The sequence below is a fragment of the Anabrus simplex genome, chromosome X (genome assembly GCF_040414725.1).
Source record: "Anabrus simplex isolate iqAnaSimp1 chromosome X, ASM4041472v1, whole genome shotgun sequence".
In the NCBI taxonomy this organism is placed as follows: Eukaryota; Metazoa; Arthropoda; class Insecta; order Orthoptera; family Tettigoniidae; genus Anabrus; species Anabrus simplex.
This window is the reverse complement of record NC_090279.1, coordinates 58125762-58136976: the sequence shown is the minus strand read 5'-3', so window position 1 is coordinate 58136976 and position 11215 is coordinate 58125762.

Genomic DNA, 11215 nt, shown 5'->3' with positions numbered 1-11215 from the left:
TACTTTTTTATGAAATTGACTGTTTACATATCTATTTTTCACTTTTCCTTCAAGTTGTTCCACGATCTTGCCTTATGAATTGTGTAGCAGTTAGGATTATTCCAAAGAACTCTACTCTATGTCATTTGGTAGCTGGTATAATTCCTACTAATACTTTTGAATTTGTTAATTAGTTTTGAACACAAAGTAGCTGAAAGGTACATTCTTTTGTTACTGTTACAGAATATTTTACTAGTCGTTTCCAAATTAAACACCTTTGTTATCTTATTGATTATATTAATTATTGTTTTCTAAATAATACAGTAATTTATTGATACAAGTTGCAGGTGATATGCTTGTTTACTGTGATTGTTCGCTTGTATACTACACACATTGTAGCCATCTCTTGGCAAGTGAAAAATATTCTTTTTCTCCCTAATGTGGTCTGTGATGGTACTAGTCCAATGTGACTTATAATATTTGTACCGGGAGGTGCACCTCAACCCCGCACATTGAAAAGAAACGCCTTAGGGAACACTATCTATCGAACAAAACTTGAAACCACTAATGCATAAAGTTGGGACATTGATCAGAAGATGACACTACTGAATAACTGAGTATGTTATTTTAACATTTCCTAAACTGACTGGATTTCTTTGTTTTGTTTTGTTTTGTTGTACATCAAAAAGTTTGAATTTTTCTCCATAGATGTCCCCACACAAAGCTACGGTCATGCACTCTGGTGCAAGGTGGAATAATTACTGATTTAAAGAAGTTTTGGGTTTATAAGTTTTTTCAACTAAATTTACTTTCATTTATTTTGATACTTCAATGTTTTGCAACACTTCCTTCTCATCTCACCAGCTTTGAAGTCTGGCCAATCACAAATTTTCTGTATTTATTTTTCAGCCAATCATAAGCTTCTTGTAACTTTCTGAGTATCAAATAAAATGAGAGGGTGTGGTCAGATTTTGCCCAGAGGTTTTTCGAACCCTCCCGTCGGGTATAAAAGCCGCGACTTTTTCTAGTTATCTTGTCTTATTCTCGTCAAATTTGTGAGTGTGTGTTAAGACAGGAGGCCTAATTCTTTGGCAGGCAGAACGTCAGCCCAGGTAATGGCCACCAGTTTTCTATATCAGTAGCTATCTCCTTAAATTCACAGGAGGGGAAGCTTCTAATGTTTAACTATGTAACCATCTGTTTTAAAAAATGTAAGCTTTCATTCTGCTAATGTAAAATTTCATACAGACTTAAACTGTAAATTGGGGATAGAGAGTGTGTTACCCTCTCGAATTCCCCTTCAGTTTATCTTGAGGTGACTACGATTTTGTAACCTTTTTCTTCTGTAGATCACTCATTAACTTCTCTTTCGAGTCACCTCAGTTGTGTAGAATTAGCCTCTGCATCATTGGGCCAAAAGCGCAAGTAGGGTTTCAAAAGTTGGTTTTCAAGGAGTGCAAGTTTACGACTGCATACATTTTGAGTTTGGACCAGTAATATAACCTGTTGTTCTCTTCCATGAAGGCCCAGTAGTATGAGTACTAGATACCGCTGTGTAAAGGAATTGTAGGTTGTGCCTAGAGATGCCAGAAATTGTATAGTTTTGTGTAATGTTTCCTTGAGTAGGCTGTAAGGAATTGGGAGCACAGCATCCTTGGTTGAATTTAAAGAGCATGTAAACTCTTGTCTGATATTGGTGCAATTTTCAGTCGGGCCTTTGGAAGGCCGTATGTGTAACGTTTGGTGCAAGGTGCTCTGGAACTGTGTCTTGGGAGATATCTCTCGTTATCTAACCAAATGCAACATTTGTGACGTTGTAATCTTGTAAATTGGAGCTGGAAGCTCAAAACTTGTAATTTACAACACTTGGATTTCTATTCTTGTTTGCTATTTTGTTCCTGATATTTTGTTAAATTTGAGATCTGAAAAGAAATATAACCTTTATTTTAAAGTTTAAATTAATCTTTGATATCGTAGATAGACCCATTAATGCTGACACCTTCTTTCACCTCTCTGCGTTCCACAGATAATCTCGGAGCAATATTACTTAAACATGCAATGAATAAATAAGCCATTGAAGAGTTATCTTGCCTTTGTGTTTCATACTTCGTAAGGGATAGTGTTTGTGAATAGACATTGTAAGTTCATCATTACTCACCTGAACATTCGTTACATGAATAATTCATCATTACCAGGATGCACATTTGATCACTGTCATCGTCCACTTCATAGCATGCGTGTCATCTTCTTTTACTATCACTATGTTGCTATGGGGTATTTCATTGCCCATTTATTGAGATATTCATTTCACCATCTCATCCAGGAGATCTGGGTTAGCTCCTGAAAATATAGCCATGTGGGCAAGGTTGTGATGAGAGAGGAAGTATAATCATTTCCAGAGAGTGTAGTAATTGGCTCTCCTATAAGGAAATTGGTTGTAGTTAGGTAAGAAGTGTCAAAAGGTTCATCATTTAGCTTTGGTGAGTGGATGTATGTGTTTCAAGAATGGTACATTCTTTGTTGTTGAAGCAATAAGAATCCATCACTTGTCTGGGGCGTTAAATCAGACTCATGATGGCTGCTTCCTAGATTCCACCAAAGTGTTGTGTTGCAGGAGGGATGAAATGCCACATCAGTCCCATGCCTGCAGTTGTGCGAAGAGTTGGTTTCCTGAGGGTTATTTTGCAGGCAGGCCTTGATTTCTGTAGCTGCTCCATTGAAGTTTGTGCCATTATTGCTGTAAATGTTTAGGGGTTGACCTCTATGAGAACTAAGTTGATAAAGTGCAGAGAGAAATGTTGTTGTGGTGAGATCGGGTATCATGTCTAAACAGAGAGCCTTATTAGCTAGCAGTCTGGTCTTGTTTGATTTCACACAATTTTTTTATTAGATTTGGGCCAGCATAGACTGTTCTAGTTTTAAGGAAGGGGTATGTCGGGGTTAAAGGCACCATTTTGGTATTTCTCATTAATTATTCCTCTATGTAACACTTTGCATAGAGTAATCAGGATCCTGATTTTTATTCCCCCAGGCATGAGATCATGGCTGATGATGCGTATGCAATGGGCGAAACATAAATTAGTATGACACGATGTAACACCTGAGATGTGTATGAGTGTGGCTTCTTTCTGTTCCCCTTTCTGAAGAGATCCTAAACTTATCTCTCAGTGTGTTGAGTGCCAGGATGAAGTAGTCCAAGGTGTTCTGCCATCATAATTATATTTGTGAGGTGATACAGAATTTCTAATATTTCCAGTCCACTAGTATTGGAGTATTGTGCAGTCATCCACTGACAAGAAGATGCCTTTCTTGATCTATGATTGGATTAATAGTCTTTATAAGAGTTGTTAGTTTCTGCACAACATTAATATAATATTTGTGTGAAGGGTTCAACTCCGATACAAACAGTGGACTTTAATTTCACTCCGTTGGTTGTTTACAACAATCTCAGATAATTATATGTTACAAATCTCATGACTGGTCCATATTGAAATGTACATTAATTCAACGAGGTTACAAAAGTTTATTGAAATCCTCGTATTCAATACACATTGGGTTCTTAAAATTAAGAATTTCATCTTGTCATACTAATTTAAGGGGACATGTTTCGCCCATTGCATGTGCATCATCAGCCGTGATCTCATGCCTAAGGGATTAAAATCACGATCCTGATTACTCTAGTCAAAGTGTTACATAGAGGACCGTGTGTTATAAAAAGGAGTAAACTTAGTCCCATGCCTGCAGTTGTGTGAAGAGTTGGTTTTCTGAAGGTTGTTTTACAGATAGGTCTTGATTTATTTAGCTACTCTGAAGAAGTTTGTGCCATTATCGCTGTAAATGTTCAGCCTACAGCCAACAGCGCATAAGCTCAATGCTCTGCCCATCTCCTCTCCTTCGCCACACCCCCTTCCCTCAATACCACACAGATACAATACAAGAAGTGCAAGTGTCATTTGTTCTGATGCTACAAAGGCAACTAGTTCATACCAGAAAGGTTGATGGTGTAGGTAAATGTATACACAGTGTTTTTCACAAAATTTAACCCTTTTTTCTCTGATCTTAAATATCGTTCTCTCCCCCTCTCATTATTGATTCTTCATTACCAGGCGTAGCAGGGGGAGAGGTGATACTCCCACGTGGCGCGTCCCAGGTGGCGGATAGGGGGGTCCTAACCGGCTTGCCGGCGGACTTGAGGGAAATAAAATACCTCTCGCGGACCAAACACACACCCCCTGTGGGTGGGGGAGGCTGACGAATAATACACCCACGGTATCCCCTGCCTGTCGTGTGAGGCGACTAAAAGGGGCGACCAAGGGATGAATGAATTAGAACCATGCAACTACTTTTGATTCGTACCATCATGCGGGGAACACCATGGGTTGCATGCACTTGCGAGTAGTATCACTAATATGGTACGAAATATGTTTGTGATTCGTTGCAGTAAAAAGCCTGGCCTGGTGGATTCCAGTACCCGTGCGTTGTACCCATGTGGGCAACACCGCGGGTCTGGGCGTAGCCTGTGAGTTGTACCACTATATGAGCGACACCGTGGGTCTGCGTTGCCTGTGATTAGTACTCACTATGTGCGGAACACCCCGGGGCCCTTGGGACCGGCACCCGTGACTAGTACCCTAGGTGAGGAAACTCATCGATTTGCGTTGGCTGTAAGTGGCGCCATTGTGTGCGAAACACCATAGGTCTGCGTTACCTGTACGAAGTACAGTACTTGTGAGTAGTACCATCTTTTGTGGAACACCGTGAGTCCTCGCTACTTCTGATTAATACCCCAGCGTGACACATACCATGGTTCTATTTTACTCGCGACATGTACCATTCTGTGGGGCCTTAGACGTGGATTTTGCACCCCCTTTAGACACCAAGCATCATTGTGCTTTATGAGTGGTTCCTTGGTCGGTAATAAAGTTATTTTCGTTCTCTGTTGAACCCGATCCACTGGCTTTGTTTTTGTTTGTTTGTTTTGTGTTTTGTTGGGTTCCTGTCCATCCATTCATTCTTCATGACATTTTTTATTTTTATTTTGGTCAGTGGATGGATGCCTTTGTAATTTTTCTTTCATTTCGTACCATTAGGGGCCGATGACCTTCGATGTTAGGCCCCTTAAAACAACAAGCATCATCATCATCATCACGATTCTTCATTACACATCCCTCAGTTGTCGGTTTCAACATTGAAGCTGTAGCCAACTTCAAGCATGAGTGTCTCCACTTGACTAATTCGACAAAAGGAGGTTACCACATCAACTAGTAAAAACATTTACAGCAACACACGGTCATGAACCTTTTTTCACTTCAACGAAAATAAAAAGTGAGTGGCCTCCCCATACAAATATGGGTTTGATGCTGCTTGTTGTTTTAAGGGGCCTAACATCGAAGGTCACCGGCCCAAATAAGGGTTTAACAGGGTGTCCACCTGCATGGAAAACCACAAATCAGGGAATGTCAGAGAATTCGATTAATAGAGGGAAAACCAGGAAATGTCAGGGAATTCAGAAAATATCTGGAAATTTGTTCTTCAGCCAGATAAAATGGACATACCTTATTTATCCCTTAATAGAAGCACATTTTTTAATTTTTATAACACTAATCTTGGGTAGGCTTATGTCTTTTATGCCAGGAATAAATTGTAAAGGAAACTGAATAAACATTCAAACAAAACCAAGTGTGATATTGAATGTGAAGTAACCATAGCTTCAGTAGCTATATGGTTAGCTTATAGCGCTCTGATCGGTTGATCCAATTTTCAATGTTTTGATTTGCTTACTATTGTATATTCTGTGTTGTTGCTGAATGGAGAGGCCTATATTGCGTTTTCAGCTTTCTAATAGCTTAAATATATGGCTTCCACAGCGAAATATGCACATAGACAACAGATGACTCTGTTTGTTTACTATGTAATGACGTGTGCGATAGTCACTACCTCGTAAAATGTAAAAAGAGACAAAAAACACTGACTGAATGGAGGTAAGTGTGAAAATCACTTGAACTTAATACTCATTCAAGTGCTCATTGCTATTGCGATTATTATTATTATTATTATTATTATTATTACAATTATTAATGTGCTGATGTAGGTAAACCTTGTGTAAATGCGTAATGCATCGTGACACCATTCGGGCCGCACCATGTTGAGTTTCTAACCTATCTGATGAAATGGTTCGTCACGGATGTGGGTGAGTGAGGCTCCTCAGTAATCAAGTGATTTGAAGGTATTATACAGCAGTGGAAGTGATAAAAACTTGTGGCAGTGTTACGTTTGTATTTATGAATCATACCAACACATTTTTTCGGTATTGTTCTTTTTCTTCCAAATTTGCATTGTAAACAAAATGGGCCGCCAAAACAACAGATTTAAAGGCCCAGCCACTACCATCGATGCCAACGTAGACCACCTCATGAAGTGCACGCTGGACAACTTTATTAACTCGGACAGCTTCCTTAAAAAAATTGTGCAGGCCATTTTGACCTGCATAACAGAAATGGTTATAAGAGAACTTGAAAAAGGTTTAATATTTAATGTCGAAGCATTTTCAGAGTAAACTGAAAATCTTGATAAAAAGGAGGTGGAAATCCGCAAAATGAAGGAGGATATGGACTCCAAATGTTATTCATTGGAGCAATACAGCAGGAGGAATAATGTAAGATTTTCTTCATCCCCGAATGTTTGAACGAAAACTGAGATGAACTAGTGCTCAGCGTGTGCAAAGCAGTAGGTGCATATGTTACACTTAATGATATTGAGAGGTGTCACAGACTAGCTCCTTGATCACCATGGAAAACAAGACCTATCCTATTCAAATTTGTGTCTTATCACTCATGGCAGAATGTCTTCACTAGGAAAAGGAAACTGAAAGGCTCATCCACAACAATCTGTGAAGATCTTACAGCTACCAGAATGTCCATCATGACGACAGCAATCCAGTGTTTTGGTTTTAAAAACACTTGGACTGACTCAGGAGACATCATAATCAAGAAGGCTGACGGGATGAAATTAAAAGTGTGTCAGTTAAAGGAACTTCCTATGGCATAAGCTTCTCTTGCAGTGCTATTTGATCACTTGACTATGTGAGTCCAAACCCATCGTTTACCGTAAGTCACAGCTGAGGAGCTAGCTTTTTTATTTTTTCAAGTAAATTTGTCTATCTATCTATCCATTTACTGTATTTATCTATCTGTGTAAATATCTATTCACTTAATCTGTCTTCTTATCCTACCCCCTGTCGATCTACATACTCTTTAATAAAATTTTCCTAACTCGTTCTCTTTTAAGTCAGGCCTCCATATTACGTGTACATAGTTCTAACGTCAACACTATGTAGAAAAAGCTCCTACTTGATTATTCTGTATGCCTAATCTGCTGTTGCACATTATCACTATTATTATTACTGACAATTTAATTACCTAAAATATGTTAATTGCTCACCATTAATAGGGTGTAGTCACATGCTGTGTTTTAGTTTCATTTTAGCAATTGGCAATGCATACCACAAACAGCCATAATCCCTCTGACCATAGCAATATTTTCCCTTGCCACACTTCCCATTCCCCACCTATCCCATCAACCTGTCTACCTGCTAGTCCATTCACCCTAATCTTCCCCTCCTTGAAGTTACAAGTCACATTGTCCAGTCAGCCCTAAATAGACATAAAAGCACACTTCACTTATGTCACCTTAGTGCCAAGAGTTTAGTTTCTCAACTCATATAGATGAACTAAATATGTCATAGAAAGAAAGAGATCCACCTAATCAATACTAATTTATTAAAATTTTCTTCTTAATAACAGGACCTGTTTCGACTCTTCACAAGTCATCCTCAGCTGTCATATACATTCACATTAGAAAACATTTTTTTTAACAGTTGTAGCTTGCCCATAAACATTTCATATTTGACTGACATGAGGTAATATGTTTCAGAGTGAATAATACTGTTTTTTTTGTCTAAGTTTAGAAAACTATTATATATTTAAAAGATACCACTTTTTGAACACATTAAAAGGATCACAACATATGATAAAACTTTGCTATGTACATATGACCTTTAATTATATCATTAACGTTCAAGTTTTACGAGTAAAAGAAGTTCCTAGAATGACTTTGTCATATTGCGTTGTTTTTAGTCTTAAGGTCTATATTACTTAATTTGACAAGGTATAAGCCTAATATAAAGTATATTATAAAAGCATACGCAGCTACATTTAAGCACATTTTATAGACCTCAAGACTAAAAACACAGCAAGCACAATTTACCAGTCGGTGTTGCGCAGAGATATCGATGTGGACCTGTCTTCAGAACATACTAATGCACATATCCTATGAATATAGACTTCCTATCTCTAGTCTTTCAAGGTGTTCTGGATTTAATGACATGAGTGTATTTCAATCATTCACAAAATTTACCAACATCAATTAGATCAGAAGCGATAAGAATCTGCAACAGCAGAAAGTAATAGAAAATATTATTTCGAGAATGAAGACCCGCTGGAAATGAAATTAATATTTAAAAAAGTTACTTAAAATTTTATGATTGAAGTTGATTTATTCCTGGCTGGCAACGTCTCACGATTGGTCCCTTTACTACCCTTTAGGGTTTGGTGGGATCTCCCCTTTAAGTTAGACATTCCGGAAGGAATATCCCTTGCAAGGTGCACCATGATGAAAGTAAAGATTCCTCTTGCAAGCAGCATGATGATTCCCCTTGTTCCTTGTCTTGCAGGCTTCTCGTAACAGTAGGCTTCCTCTCTCTCTCTCTCTCTCACACACTCTCTCTCTCTGTCGCTCTCTCTCTCTCTCTCTCTCTCTCTCTCTCTCTCTCTCTCTCTCTTTGAAGCGGCACATTGATATGTGTTCCAACCATGCCTATTTGAATGTCAGTCGACACTTAACTTGCGGGTTCAGATGATTTATGCATACCACACGTGTTCTGGAATTAATATAGTCGTGGTTATGTCTTGTAGAAGACGAAATAAAGTGTTCCCTTTATGAGACATCACGACTAATAAACGTCTCTTGGAGAAGAATATCTTGTAGAATTGTAGTGGGAAAGCGAAGTGACGTTGTGCTCTAAAGTAGAACAGTATGAAATCAGCAGTGTAGGAGCTGAGTAAGTTGAGCGTCGATTACACACTGCTTTTATGAGTTCTCGGCCTAGAAAGATTGATTAGTTGGAAACCAATCATAATTTTATTCACGTCTTCTTAAAGTATCATGGTTCAAAACCGTTCTTGTGAAGAGTTCTGAAAACTTGCCAGGCGGTGTTAGTCTTGAAAATGTTAACTGTTCATATCTGTTGCATGCTAACCTCCTGACCAATAAGAGAAAAGGAGTTGATCGCCACACGGCCATGCAGCAATGAGCCTAAAGGCGAATTTCTCCAATGTTATCAGATCCTGGCCATCACCACAGCTGTTGTAAATGACCCACTGACCGAATTAAATTAGGCTTTTGCGGCAATCTCAATTTTATCTCCAGTTATGCAATTTTCGGTTACAATATGTTGTAGGTGAAAGATTTCTTTCCACAGTATACACTGCTGTATAAATGATGCAGAAGTATTAAAAGTGTATTATTTCGATATATTGATGCGGAATTAGTAAAATTGGTTTGTAGAAATCCTGTGTGTGGTGTGAAAACTGCATTTGCACTGTAAAGTGTTGTGTAGAACTTTAAGGTGAAACTATCTGTAGACTTGTACAGTGCTTATGTAGTGTCATTGTACATTGTTAACAGTTAACTTCTCTGAGATGCCCAGCTATCTTTTAGCTGTTAATGTTAATACTATAATTGGTTTTACAGTAAAATAATGATAATCATAACATTTACTATTTCTTAATTGATATTTCACCCAAGTGTCATTGAAATGTGTTTGATCCAACCCTGTCTCCTCACTTTTGGAGATAAATTGACCTGTGAGTATTTCTCTATGCCCAGATACCTTTGATCCATGATTCCCGTTTACAGCATATACCCTGCAATTTATTAGTATTTTCGTACACTTCTCTTCCAAATATTCCATGCGATAATTCTGGACGTCGGTTTATCTTTACATATATGTGTACTTTGTTTCTTAATATGGATAGATCTGTGTTGATGTAGGACAGTCAAAATTCATAGAACTATTGTGATAAACCTTTTTCTTGATTGTTGTCTCTTTTTCTTTGTCCCTCAGTGAGAGACGTTGCTTGTTGTATCGTGTGGTATCAAATGTTCACATTGTCAAGAAATGTTAGTTGAAGTGAATTGTTTTACTCTAACTGAAGTGCTGTTAGGTTCAACTTGCATTAGCTTGATCACCTCAAGAATCATGTCTTTGGCTGTTCTTCTGAGTAAGGTTCTTTCATGGGGTTACTTTGGAATGTGTTGCAAGAATATAAGCATAAATTTGGAAGCATTGTCTAACATAATTACAATGCCAATAAGCTTGATAAGTCTCTTAAAGGGATTCTTGGTGAAAGGCATACAGAGAAGCTGCAAAGAAGTAAGGGCCACCTCGATCCTAGATCCGAAGAGCATACGTAGGCAGCCGATCTTGACTTCAAGGGAGGAAGGCATGCTCTGCATAGAATTTTGGGAATCTACTTTACTCTTTACTTTTCCAAAGTAACCCCATGTATCGTAAAATTTTGGACATGTATATGAAAACTTATATCCAAATGTGCATGTACATCTGGGGAACTGTGAAAGCTGAATTTCTAAAATAAAAACTTACTTTTTAACGTATTGTTTGAAATTACATATTAATATACTCTCACAGTAAGTATTGGAAGAGAAGGAATTCAAGCAATTGCTTCCTTGTTGTACTGAATAACAGGCCATTATTATGGCCTGCATTTATAAGATGCTGGGCTCGAACCCACTGTCAACAGCCCTGAAGTGCATGTTTCACATTTTCACAGCAAACAAATGGTGCGAATGTACCTTAATTCAGGCCACAATTGCTTCCTTCTCATTTCTAGCCATTTTTAGCTCATCATCGCCATATGACCTATCTATGTCTATGTGAAAGAGAAAAGGTAGAAACCATCAAATAAACAATATGCCGTAGGTTATGTTCAATTGACTTTCATTAATATGGCCTAAATTTTTGATTACAACTGGCCACTATTCTTTGACTGATAATTACATTCAAACTATTCACCTTTTTGTCTCTTTGATGAATCAAGGAAACTAAATTTTATGTACATAGTCAATGAATATTTACATTCTCATAAGTTCCATAAAT